This window comes from Nanorana parkeri, unplaced genomic scaffold (assembly GCF_000935625.1).
Source record: "Nanorana parkeri isolate BGI_ZX_2015 unplaced genomic scaffold, ASM93562v1 scaffold1657, whole genome shotgun sequence".
Lineage (NCBI taxonomy): Eukaryota > Metazoa > Chordata > Amphibia > Anura > Dicroglossidae > Nanorana > Nanorana parkeri.
In genome coordinates, this window is record NW_017307925.1 from 299,838 (window position 1) to 320,279 (window position 20,442).

Sequence of the window (20,442 nt, forward strand, 5' to 3'; positions counted from 1 at the left end):
CTAGGTGAGGTGGGGATCTGGCAGTCCATCAGGTGACAGGTGGAAATCAAGTGGTTAGTCAGGTGACAGGTGGGGATCTGGTAGTTAGTCAGGTGACAGGTGGGGATCTGGCAGTGGGTCAGATCACAGGTTTGGGATCTGACGATCGGTCAGTTGATTGGTGGGGATCTGGCAGTGGGTCAGGTGACAGATAGGGACCTGACGGTCGGTCAAGCGACAAGTGAGGATCTGGCGTTCGTTAATGTAACAAGTAAGAATCTGGTGGTCGGTCAGGTGACAGGTGGTGATTTGGCAGTGGGTTCGGTGGGGGTCTAGCAATGGGTCAGTTGATAGGTGAGGAATCTGATGGTTGGTCAGATGAGGATCTAGAGGTTGGTCACGTGGCATATAGGGGATTCAGTGTGAGATCTGGCGGTGGATCAGGTAGGGAATGTATTAGTCAGTGTGGTGGCAGGAAGCAGAGGAAGAGTGAAGGATTGGAAAGAAAAAGGTAGAGGGGAGTACGTGCCAGGTGAGGGGTACCATGCTCCCAGTCCCTGTCCAGGGGAGGAGCTGCCCTATCTGTGACTTTCCATGCCTCTTTCCTGTGAACCCGCCTGGTGCAGGAACTGGATGTAGGAAGGAACAGTGCACCCCAATAACGATATCCATCTTTGTAGCTCCCAGCAGTCCATACAATGTTCACCCTGAGAATGCTTCCCCCATCCAACCTTTTCCTTATGGGGAACCTCTCATGAGAAAACTATGGAGTCTGCCATTGCTGACATAAATGGCCACTACCTGGCTTTCATGATTGTCCTCTGACTTTGATAATCTGCGGCTTTATTGTGAAAAAAGGCCAGAGGAGAGGGGTGGATGTGGGATGTTTGCAGACTCTTTGGCAGCCCTGGGGCTCAGGATGGGGGTGTCAGTCATGGGTAAACTATCCTCCCCCCATGAATCACACCTTCCCTGGTTAGGAGTTGACCGCTTCCATCTATGAAATCTCACACAGGTTGTTTATTCATTTAAAGTGGAATTCCAGGCAGAAAGCAATGTCCATTCTGATATTGTGGGCAGAGCTATACTTAAAAGTTTAAATTGTACCATGTCCCATTCCCAGAATGTTCTTTTCCTTCTCCCCCACAGCCTTCTGAGGTTATCAAAGCCATCCTCCTAAGTAATTGCTCGGCCATGATGAAGATGAAGACATTTCTCTCCATTATCTTTTTGTTTTCCATCCTCTGCAAAGATGTCACCGCCCGACCCACCAAAGCCGTAGGTGAGGGATTACCCCGTCCCAGCCAGTCAGATCTCACAATACTGTATGGAGGGATTAAAATGTAGCCAAGCTCAATACTATTTTTTTCTAGTTTTGGAATGAGTAGGGAGTAGTTAGAACCCCTGCCATGTTTTTTTTACCCATTACGGTGATTTCCCCTCACTTCCTGCCCAGGAGACAAAACAGGATGTAAGAAAGAAATCGATAGGGTGAAAATGTCCTCTTAGACAGTCGTCACCTAAACAGTAGTCTCCATTGCAAGAGTTCCCTTCCAGTTTCTGGTGACAATTGTGACATTATGGTTTTCCCTCACTTCCTGTCTTGGTGATAATGGTCATGAATAATAAAGAATCTACCCAACGGGGACACAGACAGCAATGAAAACCCAACAAAGGGTCTAATCCTTCCACACTCTATTCATAATGTAAAAAAAAAGGTTTTGGCTTTACTTATATATTTTTTTTTTCATCTCAATTTCTATTTCATTTGCTAAACATAAGATGCAGCAAATAAACATTTTACATTTGCCCCATGCTGCCAGAAGATCGCACTCTTTATGAAGTTCTGAACTCTCCATAGGCTCTTCATTACAGCTGTTGTACTAAAAATAGACCTGAGTAACCCTGAGGAGGAACAAATCCCGCCCACTGGAGGTGGGTCCCTCTTAAAGGGATTGTCCTCTAAAAAGAGATGTTGGAGCCTAGTGAACAGTCCCCTTCCCCAGGTCCTTTTATCCACCACATCTCTTGGCTCCCTTTCCACTTAGGTTACCACCTGTTAATAGATCCAGACCATATGATCTCTTCATATCGAATAGTGTTTTTGTTGGCTCACCTTAGAGTGCAGGGTTTTCCCATATATCTTTCGGTGTTCACACATCTCCAGAAAGATCTGCCTGGCAGAGCTTCTCACCCAGTATGGGTCCAACAATAATGTTGTAGCCACCAAAATTGGGCCATATTGTGATAGTTAATGGTTGTCTGACACGATAGTACCTCTAGTGGGTTAATTGAAAGTCACTTCTGGGATGACTGTGGGTAGTTAGAGTGGGTTCTGGATAATCTTTTAGGAGGGGGTGATCGGTTTAGGGTGAGAGGATAGGTAACGGAAGTTGATCAGATGGTCTTCTGTTTACAAACTGATTGGTTTTATCACTATTGATAATAGAATGTATCCAGTGTTATTGCCATCCATGCATCTGGTTGTAGTAATCCTCTAACCTTCTACCCTGTGGCTCTACCAGTAGCCTGCGGCCTGCGCCCCATAATGGACAACCCTTTCAGTGCTGCTGGCTCTCGCATCGTCGGCGGTCATGACGCTTTGCCTGGATCTTGGCCATGGCTAGTAAGCCTACAGCAGCCACTGGATAACAAAGGGCAGGATTTTGCGCACTCATGCGGAGGCGTTATCATCAACCAACAATGGGTTGTGACCGCCGCACACTGCTTTAAGGGAATCGGCAGGTGAATGTGAATTCCTCCGTATAACAAAAGATACAATGAAACTAATTGGATCTGATTGTTAATTCCTGCGTCTCGGAATTTCATCTTTGCAGTGACTTTTTGCAATGGCGGCTGGTGCTGGGAGCCAGCCAACTCTCCAGTCTCACAGAAGGAACACAGATTCGAAAGATCGCCAACAAGATCACGCACAGAGGATATGACCCAGATACGGAAAAAAATGATATTGCCCTGCTGCTCATGGACCACCCTGTCTCATTCAGTGACTACATTCAGCCGGCCTGTCTTCCTCGCAAAGATACTTCCATCGTACAACTGACCGACTGTAACATTGCCGGCTGGGGTGTTACCAGCGAGGGAGGTAATCGAGACTTCTTGTAGTTTACAATCTGATTGTACAGTCTGCCCAGTTCATAGTGGCCACACACGTTACAATCTCATTGTGCAATCATCTTCAGATTTGCCTGTATGGTAAAAGGGCCTGCCTGATATAAATTGAAGGAATGGCTTAGTTGGGCTAGGGAGGACTTTGGTAGATTAAAGTTGTATAGAGATTGTACAATCAAATAGTAATGTGTGTGGTAAGCTTTATTGATGGAAATAATGGGATTGAAGATTTGTTGGCCAGGATTTGAAATAATGAGGGAAACTACAAATGAATTGCTTGGCATCTTCTTTATTTTAGATGGAGAACCAGCGGACATCCTCCAGGAAGCCAAGGTACAACAAATAGAAATAAAGAAGTGCAACAGTACTAGCTGGTACAATGGAGCGATTGGAAAGTATAATCTATGTGCTGGATTTGAGAGCGGAGGGATCGATAGCTGTCAGGTATGAGGTTTTGCCATTATTTTAGAATTAGAAACCTGACAGATAGCTGAACGGGCAATCAGTATTTAGCCACGCCCCAGAAGAGCCACACACCCATATTTTTGAGCTGCAGGGCTTTAGCTGAATGGTTTGGTATTATTTAGCCGTGCCCAATAAGAAACACACACCCACATCTTGGTCACACTCACATTGGTATAGCTGAGAAGTCTATTCGTAGTTAGCCACGCCTCAGAAGAAGCACACATCAGCTTTTTGGCCACACCCACAGTTTTTTAGCTGAAAGGTCTATCAGTATATAGAAACACCCCAGAAGAACTGCACACCAAGATTATTGCCAGAACCACAGTGCTTTAGCTGAAAGGTCAATCAGTATTCAGCCACACTTTAAACACAGTCATGGTAATTTAGATATCATGTTTTATATTTGGGTAAGACTTCCTGATTTTACCATCTTTCACCACTTTTAGGGTGACAGCGGTGGTCCTCTTATGTGTCGGAGACCCCAGAAAAAAACCTTTACTGTTGTCGGAATCACCAGCTGGGGATATGGCTGTGCGCAGGTGAGGAGCCCTGGGATCTACAGCTCGATGCAGTACTTCCTGAACTGGATCGTTAAAAACATGGCAACGTAGGATTCAGCTAATCAACATCTTTATCACCAAAAAAATAAATAAATACATAAACTTCTCACTTCCTGCGGGGTCACCTAAATATTGTATTTTATATAGAAAGCATGGAGCTGCCAGTTTTCCTCTAGGTGTTTAAAATGTTCCTGCCTTCCTCTCCGAGTCATATCAGAAACTCCCAACACTTTTCCTTGGCTTTTGTTTCCTCCAAGATGACGTTTGAAGATGGGATAAGTATGTTTTTTCAAAGTCCAACCTCAGACATATTTCCATTTTTTTAATGGTCTCCTTCTAGATGTTAAAGGAAAAAACATGGGCCACAATGCTCACTTTTTCAACATTACTCGCAGTACCCCTTCTCAGCCACAGCATGTCCTCAGTCCTTCCGCTATCATTAACAGAAAATTGAGGGGGGAAAAGTGAGTGCTGGGTGTCATGGACCTGCCCACTGAGTGTCCACTGCCAGAGAAGGGGAACCAACATGTCATGTGACTATCCTAAAGACATGTGGCAAAGGTAAGTATTCCTACCTTGGTATGGACAGGGAATGGGAGGAACAGTCTGATGCACCTACCATCCACTGATCTGCTGCTGTTGCAATGCTTTGCAGACTCAAATGCAAAAAATAATAAATGCACATTTGTTTTTTCTTTTTATAATGTGGGTGCATTTGTTCTTATTATTAATTTTATTTTTTTACAAAAGCTAGACTATGTCTAAAGCAAAAGACAGAAATGCAATGGAATTCTTTATGGTACTCCTTATATCCCCCACAGTAGTCTCTATTACCGAAAAAGAGCAGAGAGCTTTAATGGTGTCAAAATAAGAAATACAAGTGGCTATATACAGCTGCCACTTCACGGTTCAGGTAACATCTCTAACCAGAACACTATGGAGTTTCTTGGGGGAGTGTACTAAATACTACAAAGTGTATGGGACAGGGGTCCTTTAAGTGTAAAAGTGCCACAAGAGCACCAGAAAATCAACAATATAGATACACCAACACTTGGGCATCCAAGAACAATAATATACTGACACTTGGGGTTCCCACAACAATGACACACTAACACTTGGGGTTTAAAAGAATGGTACAATGACACTTAGAGTGTTTCCTTAAAGAGGACCTATCACCACTAAAGTGCTATCACATAGGGGGCTTGTGAGCCATCTATGTGATTGCAATAAAGTTAAGTAAAAAAAATAACGTTAAATTAAATGGAAAAACACGCCCCCCAAAATATTTTAAAGAGAGTCCATGGTCCCATCGCACTCCTGACCACTGAGATCCCTCAGAAAAACGGGTGCAGCGGTAGTCAACGGGTGGCAGCCGTAACAATCAGATATAGGAACAGAGACACCGGCACTCCAAATTGGCAAAAGAACGTCTGTTTATTTGACGTGCAGCATAACAACAACGGTCGTTGTTGTTATGCTGCACGTCAAATAAACAGACGTTCTTTTGCCAATTTGGAGTGCCAGTGTCTCTGTTCCTATAACCAAAATATTTTAAGGTTCCTCACCCCCCGTGTACACACACACACTAACGCAAATATACGTTGGGTGCACCTACATATGGAAACAAGGATTGCGCCACAAATGAGTGTGAGCAATAATTCCAGGGCCATTAATGATGATTAACTTTAAACTGATGACCAGTGAAGGCTTTTAAAGCGCCACCTATGGACAATTTGGGCTGCTGTAGCTTTTTGCCGTTTTCTAGATGCACGCAATTTTGAAGCTTGACATGTTTAATAACTATTTACTTGGCACGACCGTATCTTTTTCATTTTACCTAACATTTTACCTAACAATTTTTTTTATCAAAAAACTTGGGTTTGAATAACAGTTGTGCTAATATCATGAGATGTACAAAATTGCGACTGCTGCCATTTTATTCTCCAGGGTCCCGGCTTTCAGGAAATATATAATTCTGGGAGGGGGGGAGGGAAGTCATTTACAGCCCTAAAACTTGGCTCTGGCAGCAAAAGGGTTAAAGAGACCAAAAGGGAGAAAATAAGGGAAGATCGTTGTCAGGGTTTACATAGCCTTTAAATGTCACAGAGGAACTTTGGTGGAGGTCACGGACGGATAAGTCATTCGATGCTCTCTCCTGATTACTGCCCTTTATAAATCCATGTTATTATGTTGCAATTGAAGTCTTCACCCATGGCCCGGTGCCTTCTTCTCCGACATTTTACAGAAACATATTTAACATAATCTCATAATCACTTTCAAGGGGAAACGTTGGGAAAGGTGTGAACGGGCAGGCCAAACCAGATTTCACAGTCAAGGTTTTGGAGGAATCTTTCTTGCACGGACCTGATACAACTTGCCTATGAGTTCTTTACTGTCAGAGCTGTGAGGATGTGGAATAGTGTTCCCTAGGAGCAGATTCAGTTGATTGTTCACAAAAATGACCGGTTGTGTTTCTCAATGCACAAAATATAAACAGCTACTGATTAGATATTTTTACTATAAAGAAATACTTGTCTAAGGATTCTTTATTGTCAGAGCTGTGAGGAAGGCGGGTAGTATTCCCTAGGAAGGAACGCATTCAGTTGATTGTTTCTCAATGCAACGGCTACTGATATTAATAGTAATATTACTACAAATAAATACTTATCTAAGGGCTGTTTACTGTCAGAGCTGTGAGGATGGGAAATAGTCCTCCCTAGGACGGATTCAGTTGATTGCTTCCAAAAATGACCTGCCTTGTTTCTCAATGCACAAAATATAAACTGCTGCTGATATAAATCGTCATATTATAATTACAAAGAAATAACAATGCAACATGTTGATCCATAGCATAATCAGTGCATTTAGGGCTTGCCAATTGACTTTTTCCCTATTGGAGCAAATCTGACCTTAAAGGTTTTTTTGGGGGGCTCTAATTAGGTGTTAAAGTGCAACTGAAGCCAAAACTTTTTGTAGTTTTGTATAGAGTGGAGAGGGATTAGAAACCCTGTCAGGTTTTATTGCTGTCTGTGTCCCCATTAGAGAGATTCACCCTCTTTTTTGTCCCAGTTATCAGTGATAGTGATAGTGAAAGTGAAAGAAAATGTAAAATGTTGGGATGTCGCCAGAACAGGAAATGATGGGAAATCTTCCAATGGGGACACTAGTTTTATCTGACCCTGCATACCACCAGGAAGTTTCCTCTCTTTGGGGATCCCTTCTCAATTCCTTTTGTGGCTATCGGACAGGAAGTAAAGGGAAATCTTCTCAATGGGACACAGGTAACAAAAAACCCTCCCTTAAGGTCCCCACACACCTTCCGATAATCGTACGATAATCGCGGGAAATCCCGCGATCGTACGATTATCATAAGGTGTGTGGAAGCCGTGCGACCTCTACTACTGTAAGGTCACACAACTTTAAACTTACGAACATGTTTGCAAACCCGCCGAGCATCGTACGATGTTTGGCGGGTGTGTAGCATGTTCATAAGATAAAAGCCGGACGGGCCGGTGTGCGCAAGCGCACACTGCCCGTTCGGCATTGCGGTCATCGGAAGCTCACTCCTCAGGGGGCTTGGCTTGCGATCATCGCAAGTACGATCTGCCTATGCAAGATAGGCAGATCGTACGTTATTTTAAGTACCTTACAACCATCGCAAGACAAAAGTCTTGCGATGGCTGTAAGGTGTGTGCCCAGCCTTAGTCTACCCAAAGCTAAAAAAAAGGTTTGGGCTTTAATTCTACTTTAAGAATGGTCCAACTTGCTTTACTGTCTCACAAAGAGACAGACACCACCACCTTTTCGTTTTACCCTGTCTATCCAATAGAAAGTTTGATCCAGAAGAAGGCCAAAACCTTTTTGAAGTTTAGCTGAATCCCAAACCTTTTTTAGTTTGGATAGAGTGAAGAGGGATTAAAACCCCGGTTTTTATTGCTGTCTGTGTCCCTTTTAGGGAGTTTTGCCCTTATGTTTGTCCTAGTGACCATTATCACTGTAAGTGAAAGTAAAAGAAATCCCTAATTTTGGGTTGTCACCAGAACAGGAATAGATGGAAAATCTTCCACTGGAGACACTAGTTTGGTGACTCTCAGGGTTTTCCCTCACTTTGGAAGGATTTCCTCCCACTTCCTGTTGTGGCTATCGGAAAGGAAGTGTAGGGAAATCTCCGCAATGGGACAATGATAGCAAATAAAAAGCTGAGGTGGGGTCATAATCCTCCCTTGCTCTATCCAAAACTTTACAAAAATAACATTTTGGCTTCTGTTCTACTTCAAAGTTCTGAGTAGGGATGCACCGATACCGATACTAGTATCGGTATCTGTGCCGATACCGAGTATTTGGGTGAGTACTCGTGCTCGCCCAAATGCTCTGATACCTAGCACGAGTATTTCCTGTATCAGGACCCGGGCAGCGCATCATTACACGCTGCCCGGTTTCCTGATTGGCCAAGAAACGGCTCCATGCTCTCTCGTCACTTAGACCCAGGGGCGGACTGACAACACATGGGGCCACCGGGCAAAATACGATTATGGGGCCCCCTTGTGCCCCGCCCATATACAAGCCCCACCCACAAGCTCCACCCACATATATATTGTTGTGTTACAGAATTAGTTCTCCACAATATTTTCAAAATAACAGGTCTATTCACTGGAAGTTGAACTTAATTGCTGGGGAATTGGTAGGAGAATTAAAAATCTAGACCAATATAGGGGATTTGGAAAGTGAGCTATTTTGACCTAGATTCTTCAGTTCTGCCAATTATCCTGGGTACATTTCCAGAGAACTAGTAGGAGGAGAATTGACAGGGGAACTGAATAATCTAGACCTTAGACCAGAACCAATGCACTGCAGGTCACAAACCAGAACCATTAAATGGGCACTATTGGGGGGGCAGCAGGGCCAGTGCAAGGATTTTTGCCCTACAAATAAATGACCAGTCAGCATATCTGCATTAAAGTGACACTAAACTCGGGAGATAAACCTTACAAATACATTCAAGTACCTTAACTATTGACCAAACTGTATCCTATTTGTGTATCACTCGACTATAGATCCTCCAATCATCTCTGAATTGGTCCTAACACTGTCCTTCCTTCTGGAGGATGGCTACTTCTGTTCCCCATGGTGCCTATGTGTATTTTTAAGCAACCTCCCGGTCCAAACTCGCTCCCGGGATGGACTACAATCTCCATACAAAGTAGTAAACTGAATGTGAGATTGTAGTCCATCACAGGGGTGAGCTTGGAGCGGGGGGCCAGATCTCACTGGCCCCCCAAACACCCCCCCTACACAGTTACACACTATTATATTTATACAATTATATAGCTCTGACATATACCGTAGTGCTGTACAGAGAACACTGAGCTAGTCACATCAGTCTCTGTACAGAGAAGCTTAGACTCTAATGCAGAATACCATCAGCTATATTGGTCTACAAATCCTACCAATACATTATACATCAATGCAGAATAATAGTATATCAATTTGGTACATACTCTGTGCTGTCGCTCTGCTCCAATGTGCTGGCCAGATGTCTCGGGCAGAGGGTCTCTGGAGGGGTGCGGAGGGTCCCAGGAGGGTTGTTGATGGTCTCAGGAGGGAAAGATGTGCAGGCCACAGAAGCTCTGTAAGCGGGTGCCATGTGGTTACCCAGAAGGCTGCTGCACAGGACCTAATGCAGTGGAATCAATGTTGGATATTACATTTCTGAAATGCAGAGGTCAGTTGTAATGCAGAAGTCAGCGGCGTGACGCAGAGTGCAGAGGTCAGCGACATGATGCAGAGTGGAGAGTTCAGTGGCATGAAGCAGAGTGCAGAGGTCAGCGGCGTGATGCAGAGTGCAGAGATCAGCGGTGTGACGCAGAGTGCAGAGGTAAGTTGTAACACATGCAGAGGTCAGTGGTGTGACCAGGGCTGTGAGGTCATCACCATGGCTGCATTCTTGTCTCACCAGGGCTGCGTTCGGATCTCAGCATGGCTGAGTGCTTGTCTCACCAGGGTTGCGTGCTTGTCTCACCAGGGTTGCGTGCTTGTCTCGCCAGGGTTGCGTGCTTGTCTCGCCAGGGCTGCGTGCTGGTCTCGCCAGGGCTGCGTGCTGGTCTCGCCAGGGCTGGGTGCTGGTCTCGCCAGGGCTGGGTGCTGGTCTCGCCTGGGCTGTGTGGGGGCGGCAGGGTCAGAACATGGCTGTGCGTAAGGGTGCGTGCGGCTGGGTCTCACCGTGGCTGTGCAGGCGGTAGGAAGGAGGAGGAGCTGTGTGGTATAGGTGCATCCTTTTTTACTGCAATGTAGAATGGCATAGGCTTGAGAGGACTACACATCCCAGCAATACTTTAAACAGCAATAGCATTACTGTATAAAGTACTGCTGGTATTTGTAGTCCTCTATAGCCTGTGCCATTCTGCATTGCTGCCATGCAGAATGGCACATGCTATAGAGGACTACAAATACCACCAATACTTTAAACTGCAATTGCATTACCGTATAAAGTACTGCCGGTATTAGTAGTCCTCTATGGAGGGTGCCATTCTGCATTGCTGCAATGCAGAATGGCACATGCTATAGAGGACTAGAAATACCACCAATACTTTAAACATAATTACATAGTTAGTCAGGTTGAAAAAAGACACAAGTCCATCGAGTTCAACCTATAGAGAAGAAAAAAAAAGAAGAAGAAAAGCCTAAACAGAACACTATGCCCACAATTACCCTCTGTTGATCCAGAGGAAGGCAAAAAAAACCCTATAAAGCACGGTTCAATTTGCTCCAACAGGGGGAAAAAAATTCCTTCCTGATCCCATAAGGCAATAGGATATTCCCTGGGTCAACAATCTCTGATGCCTAATATACCTATAATAACTCAATATCCTGTAATATTCTGTGCATTTAGGAATACATCGAGATATTTTTAAAAACAATTTACAGAGCTAGCTAGAACTAGCTCCTGGGGGAGTCTATTCCACATTATCACAGCTCTAACTGGACTTTAAACAGCAATAGTATTACTGTATAAAGTACTGCTGGTATTTGTAGTCCTCTATAGCAGGTGCCATTCTACATTGCTGCAATGCAGAATGGCACATGCTATAGAGGACTACAAATACCACCAATACTTTACCATCAGTGTATAAAGTACTGCTGGTATTTGTAGTCCTCTATAGAGGGTGCCATGCTGCATTGCTGCAATGTAGAATGGCACCTGCTATAGAGGACTACAAATACCAGCAGTATTTTATACAGAGGCCCCAGGCTGCCGCATCACGTACCTGGCTGCCTGCAGCTCCTCCGGCTCCCTTCTCAGCATCCGGCGGTCGGTGTTTACCGGTGAGCCCCCGATCTCTGCGCTGGCAGTAGCGTGCATGGGATACTGGGGCCCACCACCACTCCGCACCTCCCTCTCCATAGCCTTCCTCTCCACGGCCCAGATCTCCTCTATGTCCCGTCCCGCGGCTCCTGCCATCATTCTGCCCAAAGGGCCTCGGCCCGGAATGCTAGAAAGACTGCCGATCCCAGCAGGCCACGTGTGGGGCAAAGTGCAAAAAAAAGGCAATTTGTAATGGGGGAGCTGGGGGCCACGGGCCCTCGGGCAGTGCCTGACTGCCCGAATGGTCAGTCCGCCGCTGCTTAGACCGGTCCTTCAAGTGTCTCTCCCCCTCCGCTGCAGCAGTCTAAGGTCCACGAGTCATCAGGTTCTATACACAATGGGGGGAATTTATCAATACTGGAGCAGACAGAATCTGGAGCAGCTGTCTATGGCAACCAATCAGCTTCTCTCTTCAGTTTGTTCAGTAAGATTTGAAAATGAAAGGTGGATGCTGATTGGTTGCCATGCACAGCTGCACCAGATTTTGTCTGCTCCAGTTTTGATAAACTCCCCTCAGTGTATAGGATGTGAGGACGCTGCAGTGGAGGGGGAGAGAAGCTCTAGGGACTGGTGTAAGAGCAAGAATGGTTTGGAAAAATGTCACCAGCACACTGAAAATCCTTTAAGGATCACCAAAAGTTAATTTATTGAACAGTTGTCAAATGAAAACAAGCACTTTCGGGACTGTGCAGGCTCCGTTCATCAGGCTTAAAGAGAACTATGAGATGAGTGATTTCCACTCACCTCATAGTTCTAGCCGACCTGATTGACATTGCCACCCGCAGTCATTTCGAGCACCCTTCCCTATTGTTGGGATATCCAGTACAAGTGCAACAAGATCTTCTCTTTATGGTGTAAGAGCAAGCCAGCTCCGAGGATCGGGGGGTATATCTTTGTCATTTTTGAACCTAGACAAAAAATAGCACTTAACCCTTGCAGCGCAGGTTTAGCCCCAATGCAAGGGTTAAGACCAATTTTCCTTGGAGTTCTGATTTAATCAAGCTGCCATTCAAATTGTTATGCACCCTAAAAACCTGCTCTAGCATTCTTACCCCACCTCCCATGCTTGCATTCTGTCATTAAAAAGCTGATCACAGCATTACTTTGCACCACGCCAACAGCATATTTTGTGCCGCAGTATCTTGTTGAGAAGCAAAAAATGGTCCCTGAGAGGAGTGAACTGGAGTGTTCTTCATTATGTTTTAATATAGATAAAACAAATACTTTTCCTTTGCTAGGGATTTCCTGTAAAGCTTTGCAGCACTGTGCATGTTTTTTGTCAGGTGAACTCCTGCCACTGCTTAAAATAGCTATTAAGTTGTAAGATATTAGAATCTACCCTGGTCCCTAACCTTGAAGAAGCGTGATCTATATATAATGTACATACATATATACAGTTTTTGCATACAGACTGTTTAGACAGTCATTTTGAACATGTTTGACTTTTCGAAATGCTGTTGTCTTTTGTTGCTGTGAGGTGATTATTGTTTTCACTCGTTTTTAAAAACGTAAAGTTGGATAACATGTACAACTAATAAAACTAATAAAGCAGGCACGTTGTCATTGGTTCCTATTTATGCTGCGATTTGAACTTGCAAGTCTTCAGCCTAATGATCTCTGAATTAGTATCTTTCCTCCTCCTATCGATATGCTCTTTGTTAACTGATGAATACTGAAGTACAACTGATTTCTTCTTGTGTAGCTTTTCCCTCTCCCAGACTGAGCTCTGGTGTGCAGGGATTGCAAAAGACTAATACCATGTCAAGTTCAGGAACTTACACTGCTTGCATTATGGGCGAGCTGTATGGCTGGTTGCTATCATTAGTTTTTGAAAAGAGATACTGCAGCCCAACCATAAATATTTTGTAGATGAAGCAGAATGATAAATCTTATTGCATTGGAGGCTCACCAGCTATTAGTTTGTGAACATACCAAATTGTTTCCTAAAATAATTTCTGGCGCTATGGCTTTGTTTCTGGATTGAAGATATCAGGAAAGCTTTCCCACATTTCAGACAATGTTGTATTTTGTTCCATTGTTAGGTGATGTTTCTTTCCAATCCACTTCAAAAATTGATTTATAGTTTTTTCTTAAACAACTCTAGACAGGAGGGTGGGAGTGAATCTATTGTTGTAAAACAGACATACATCTTACTGCTGACTGGATACAAAAATGTTTTTTTAGAAACCAAATATAAAATAAATTAACACAGTTTGTCAATTGTGGCTTGGTGCTACAACTTTACCCTCCTGTCCTGGGCGCTGAACTGCATGTGCCATAGTGTCAGTTCAGCCTTGTTAAAAAATTACCCATTGAAGTGTTTGTAGTAAATAATTGAATAGGTTTTAGGCTACAAAAGTAACTACGTACTTCCAAATCTATTTGATATATCTGTGCTCCCAGAAATGTAAAAAAATAGAATGACATTATCCATGATTTATTTTACTGCTGTGAGAGTCAAAAAATTTCCAATGATTTTGATAAAAAAATAGAAGGTCTATAATACAGCCTAAAACACACCTAAAGAAAACTTAATGTGACACCAAACTCAGGAGTTAAACCTTAAAAATGTATTCAAGTACCTTAACTATTAACAAAAATTTACCTTTTTTGTGTATCACTCAGCTGTAGATGCTCAGATCATCTCTGAATTGGTACTGACACTGTCCTTCCTTCTGGAGGGTGGCTACTTTTCTTCCCCATGGTCTCTGTGTGTGTTGTAAAGTAGCCACCGCTCCAAGATCACACCCGTAGTGGACTACAATCTCACGTTTAGTTTACTAATTTGTATTGAGATTTGCTGTCAGTTATGTGGCCTGACACAACTGACAGCAAAGGAGGGGGGTCCTTATAAACCTGACAATGACCTAAAAAGAGTTGAAGATGACTTGAAAAAGACTTCTGAGACAATTCCGTGTTGGCATTGTCAGTAATTCAAGTTACATTTCGACACACTGGGGTTTTACAGCGTTAATGGCTTTTTCTGAATCCGATCACTGACCTTTTGGCCTCTGGTGCTGATCAGGGCTGGTGCTTCTTGAAAGCATGTGAAGTTCCAACATAATGACATGATTATTATAGAAATCACTAGAAGAGACTACATGCAAAGCTACCTGAGATACTGTATATACACATAACTTTCTCCAAAACAAGAATAGACTTTAGAGTAGTGTAACAAGGACACTCGACTATAGTCAGGAAATACAGGTAAAACACAGCTTTATTAAGGGCAACACAAAAAGTCTGTTTTCATCAACCGGGTAGACCTCCCCTGTTACACAAGAAGAGCCAACATTCTCATAATCAGCTTTTCTTATAATAATCCACTTATCTTCAGGATATACTGTACAGTCCTTAGTAGCTTTCCTCAGCTTTCTCAGCACACTTCCGTGTGATACTCACACTGCTCTCCCAGCAGTGTGTCCAACGGGTCTTAGGATCACTGACCTTCCAGACCTCTCCCAGCTTCCCCTGGCTGTTCCATGTGCGTCCAGCACGCACCCAAATCTGCTGGTGTCCATGTGCCTCCTGCACACACACAACTCCAACACAACTCCCACACTGAGCTCTGGGCTGGCTTCTTAAGGAGGCTGCTCTCAGCCACCTGATCAGCCCAGGCTGGTCATTGGCAACACATGGCCCCAGGACTGGAGATCTCGTCCCACCCAGAGCTCTAAGAAATCTCCAGAGCTCCAGATCCCATTTACAATTCTGAAAACCTGAAAGAATCTGAATGGCCAGGTTCTTCCATATAAAACTGTTTACTCTCTGGACCCTCTCAGCTTCTCTGGCTGAGAGTCCTGGGTGCCAAACTACACAGTGGCATTGGCTTACACTGCCACAGTAGATAACATTTTTGCAACATAGGCCTTAAAGGAGAACTATGGGGTCAGTGTTTTTCCCCATAGTTCTCCTTGGGGTAACGGGAGGATGCCCTTTCAATTTGGATTGGTATCAACCCAGTTCTGCTTTGTGCTCTGAGCCCCATTGTCAGTAAATGTATCCATACGTCAGTCATACATTTTTGCAGGTTAAGCCACCTTCAACCAACTTTTGATCTCAAAGACAATGAAAATGATCACAAAAACCTTCTACCATTCCTGCCAAACAAATAAAAGGATAATGTATAAATTGGTGGTAAGTTGCTTTGATCCATTAAACTGTGTTTGTGAATGAAGGTTGATTGAAAGTCTGGTTCACGCTTTTATTAGTGAGGTTTTTCAAACCAGCTGAAGCCAAAATAAAGACAGGAGATATTTCAACAATTAAAAACAGGCATTTAGCATAGTTTAAAAAAAATCAGTTAATATTTAGCATTAGCAGAATTTAAACTATTTCCTGACAATTTTGTTGTGTGCATGGAGTTTGAGCAAACCTGTAATGGAAGCTCCCATTGCTGTTTCTGGCTTCATACATTTCTGAAGCACTGGCTTGCAATACACACATAGATGAGATAATCAGAATCAAATCAGAATTTTTAATCTGCGTGCTTGTTCTGGGCACTGACCTGCAAAGTATTAAAGCCATTAGAACATCATAAAAGCCAGACAACTAGCCTGTTTAAAAGAAGGGGTTAATAACGGTATCCTAAATAAACTCTCAGGTTTCCTTAAGGCTTCAGAATGGTTTAGTTTGATCTACAGCTCTGTTCTTTGCATTGCTCTTAATCTTTGGCAACCCAATAATCTAATAAACCCTTCTTGCTTTGTTCCAACATAAGACAAAAGCAATACAAATAGAATTAATTACTGCTTCTAAAGAAAAGAGGAAAAGACATTATCTTCTTTCAGTGAGCTAAACCCACAGATGCCTATATTCTATGCTTTAACTTGACACACGATCACAGCTGCTGTTGCTCCATGATAAATTTACCAAAAAGTCACCTTCTGGGCTACAGACACAATGACGGCTTCAGAGGGTGCAGCCTTTTAACTACCTCCCGGCCAGCCGCTGTGTATACACGGCCTGCCGGGAGCTTCTTGGATGTAACTGGGCGTGTAAACCCCTTCTTTATAAACTGACTACTGATAGAGACTACATGAGTTTGAAAATAGGCGGGATGATAGTTGTGAGGACATGCACTTTTGGCGGTGGCGAACATATTAGTAAACGGATCCTTAACTCTATTGCTTCTCTATAGGTGAGGTTATTGAAATAGTGCAATTCACGAGTCAACACCTTTGAACCACGAGGTCTAAGTATTGCAAAGCTTTTTAATTTTAAATATAATCTTGATTTTGTTTTTAAGTGAAGGTCATGGGTAAGGCCCCGTTCACATTGAGCGGTTCGCAAATCGCGCGTTTGTTGCGCGATTTGCATTTTAAGCGATATCGCGCGATTTGCATTTTAAGCGATATCGCGCGATTTGTCACGCAAATGCTTGCATTGAGCAAGCTTGAATCGCGGCTAATTCCGCTCCAAAAAGGGTCCTACTGTAGCGACACACGACCCGCGACAGCAGGACCCTTTGCCCCATTGAGAAGCATTGGAGAGCGATATCGCGCGATAAATCGCTCAATGTGAACGGGGCCTAAGAGTCATTACACATTTCACATTCCAGTGAGTGCTTAGCAAAAAATGGCTGCAAGGACACATACACTATATTGCCAAAAGTATTGGGACACCCCTCCAAATCCTTGGATTCAGGTGTTCCAATCACCTCCATGGCCACAGGTGTATAAAATCAAGCACCTTGGCATGCAGACGCTTCTACAAACATTTGTGAGAGAATGGGTCTCTCTCAGGAGCTCAGTGAATTCATGCGTGGTACCGTGATAGGTTGCCACATGTGCAATAAGTCCATCCGTGACATTTCCTTGCTACTAAATATTCCACGGTCACCTGTTAGTGGTATTATAACAAAGTGGAAGCAACTGGGAACAACAGCAACTCAGCCACAAAGTGGTAGGCCACGTAAAATGACATAGCGGGTCAGCGCATGCTGAAGCGCACACTTCGCAGAAGTCGCCAACTGTCTGCAGAGACAATGGCTACAGACCTCCAAACTTCGTGTGGCCTTCAGATTGGCAAAACAACAGTGCATAGAGAAGGTCAACATTAGTAGGAGTGCATTGCAAATAAAAATATAGAGAGAATGGAAGTTTCACACCCCAATATATTATGCATAGAGGGAAAAACTATTCCACTCTAAGGTGTGCAACTACCTAGAGGGAAAGGGGCTTTAAAAAAACATTCCAAACCTCGCAGTATACGAAACAGAAAAACATTTATTAGTACATAATCATTGACATGATTAAAAATGAATTAAAACTTATTTAAATTCAATCACCACATAATAGCGATGCCACACAGATTTAGAACAAACGATTAGTTTCCAAAGCTAGATATACAATATCTCATATAGAGGTCCCGGTACCCTGTACCATCAAGAATACGCTTTATAGCTGATGTCCTGCATCTTGGAGCTGATGGAGGACACATGGCTTTCTATTGTCTTTCTGTTGTAATTCTTCTAACATATTTTTGTGTGATGAATGTTTGTTGTATATTTGACTAAGCTGTGTTATGATTTCCAAGAGACTGGATTATTAAGTAAAATAAAATATGGCATGTGATTATGGAGTGCCTTCCAATCTCCTTGAAAATGAAAACTAGGGACATTGGGTCATCTGTGTTTTTTTTTTTTTCTCTAATTCAGCTTTATGGGAAATAAAGCTGATTGACAAGAGTGAGGGACAAACATCTTTTATCCTTTTTGTACCCCATAATATATGGTAGTCCTGGGGGGTCTTGGGAGCTGTAAGATAATGAACTTCCGAAGTGGTAGAAGGTATTTTCCTGAATGCCAACATCCAGGAGTTTGTGACAATATCAATGTTGGATAGCTGCAGGCAATGTTGTGATATCCGATATCCGCTATGATATATGTCTGGCATTGCTGGGCTTGGATGGATGGGGGCAGTTAGATATAGATCTCTGATAGTTGTTGAAGGTGTTCAGCCTGGTGTAGACATCCAGCAGCCTGTGAGAATAGTCTAGAGCAGTGGTTCTCAACCTGTGTTACCTCAGGACCCACATTTGTCCTTGGTCATTCAGTCGCGACCCAAGTGCACGAGAACTGGAGTGGATCCTCAGCCTGGGGTCCAGTGTGGACTGCTGTGCTGTAACGGAGCTCCATCAATATGTGCATTGCTTGTACAGCTCCCTTGCGCACCCTGTAGAGGTGCCGAGAGCCAGAATGTGATGTCACTGTTGTCCCGGCACCTCTATAAGACATGTGAGGGAGCTGTAAGCAATGCACATATGTATGGAGCTCCCTCACGGCCATATCCCCCAGCCCACCTCAAGCTGACACTCGGCACCGGGCAGCATACCGTAGTTTGTATGGCTGCTTGGCGCGAGAACTGACGATGCTGCACTAGGGGGAGGCAGAGGAGCCTCTCACCTAGAAAAGTGGAAGGCATGCGGCGACCCACTGAACACGGGGTCGCGACCCACTTTTGGGTCACGACCCACCAGTTGAGAACCAAGGCGTCTAGAGTAGCTGCAGTCAAGGCCTTGATATTTGATATCCCCTGTGATATATTTCATTCTAGTAATGCTGGACCTGGGCTACTTTAAGTGTGGCTATGTACCAGGGGTAGGCAAACCTTGGCCCTCCAGCTGTGGTAAAACTACAAATTCCATCATGCATCTGCCTCTGGGAGTCATGCTTGTGGCTGTCAGAGTCTTCCAATGTTTCATGGTATTTGTAGTATCTCCACAGCTGGAGGGCCGACGTTTGTCTACTCCTGCTATATATTGATCCTCTGAAGGGTGTTAAAGTGTCTAGGGTAGTATAGATGCCTGGGATGTTGTGAGAATGTAGCAGAGGGAAGACTGATATTTTGCACCCCTTCATGTCCGATACATGGTACCCTTGGGGGTGTTTGGACAGTGGTGCAGGATAGCAGTCTAATACCATTTCCTCTGAAGTTACTAAACATATACAGATTGGTTGAGACACATTGTAGCAATGGCATACGGTAGCTAGAGGGAAGAACATGATATTGGGCAACCCCTCTTGTGATGTATGGCATCCCTGGTAGCACTGTGACTGGGCTGTATGGGAGGGGTTAGACACAATCTCTAAAGTGACATGGGCTAGTGTAAATATGTGAGTCTGGGAGATTGTCATAGGGCAGCTGCAGGTAATACCAATATATATGAAAACCCCTATAACATATGGCATACCGGCAGGGCTGGTTTTACAGAAAATTGGGTTCTGGGCAAATACAACTTGGGGCCTCATATGAACACCATTCAGGACCTCTGTACCACCGCCATTCTGCCAACTGGGGCTCTGGAGAGGGCGAGGACCCTGGTCAAAGGCTCCTTTTGGCTCCCAGTACCAGCTCTGCGTCCCTGGCAGCACTTGGCCTGGAGTGTTTGAGCCTACTTGATTATCAATGACACTGAAATCCCTAGGATTATAATCTATAATTCTGTATGCTGTCAGTTAACAATAGATGGACTTCAACAAAGAGAACCTTATGTAACATAGTTTTGCACATTACCATTCATTGCTACCGGCAATTAGGAAGCTGGACTGCACTTAAAAGATACATTTCATTTTTTTTTTTTCAACTTGAGGAAATGCAATTTCTAGCTCACAGTCACTATCAACTGTTCGCTCTGAAAGGGTTAAAAAAACACCAAAGGGTTAATAAACTCACTCATTGAAATGAAAGGGTTAAATGACACAAACACTGGGGTGAAAGGGTTAAAGAACACAGGGGACATGGTTAAAGATCACAGGCACTGGTGTGAAAGGGTTAAACAACACAGGGGACATGGTGAAAGATCACAGGCATTGGAGTGAAAGGGTTAATGAATACAGGTATCGGGGTGAATGGGGAAAAGAGCACAGGCCTTGGAAAGAAAGGGTTACAGGGCACAGAAATTGGGGTGAAAGGGTTAAAGAACACAAGCATTGTGGTGAAGGGG

General features: G+C 43.8%; 1 pseudogene; it reads left to right on the plus strand.

The window, feature by feature from the left end:
* The first annotated feature begins 317 nt into the window (after positions 1-317).
* LOC108799204 lies at positions 318-4,184 on the plus strand (annotated as a pseudogene).
* The last annotated feature ends 16,258 nt before the right edge of the window (positions 4,185-20,442 follow it).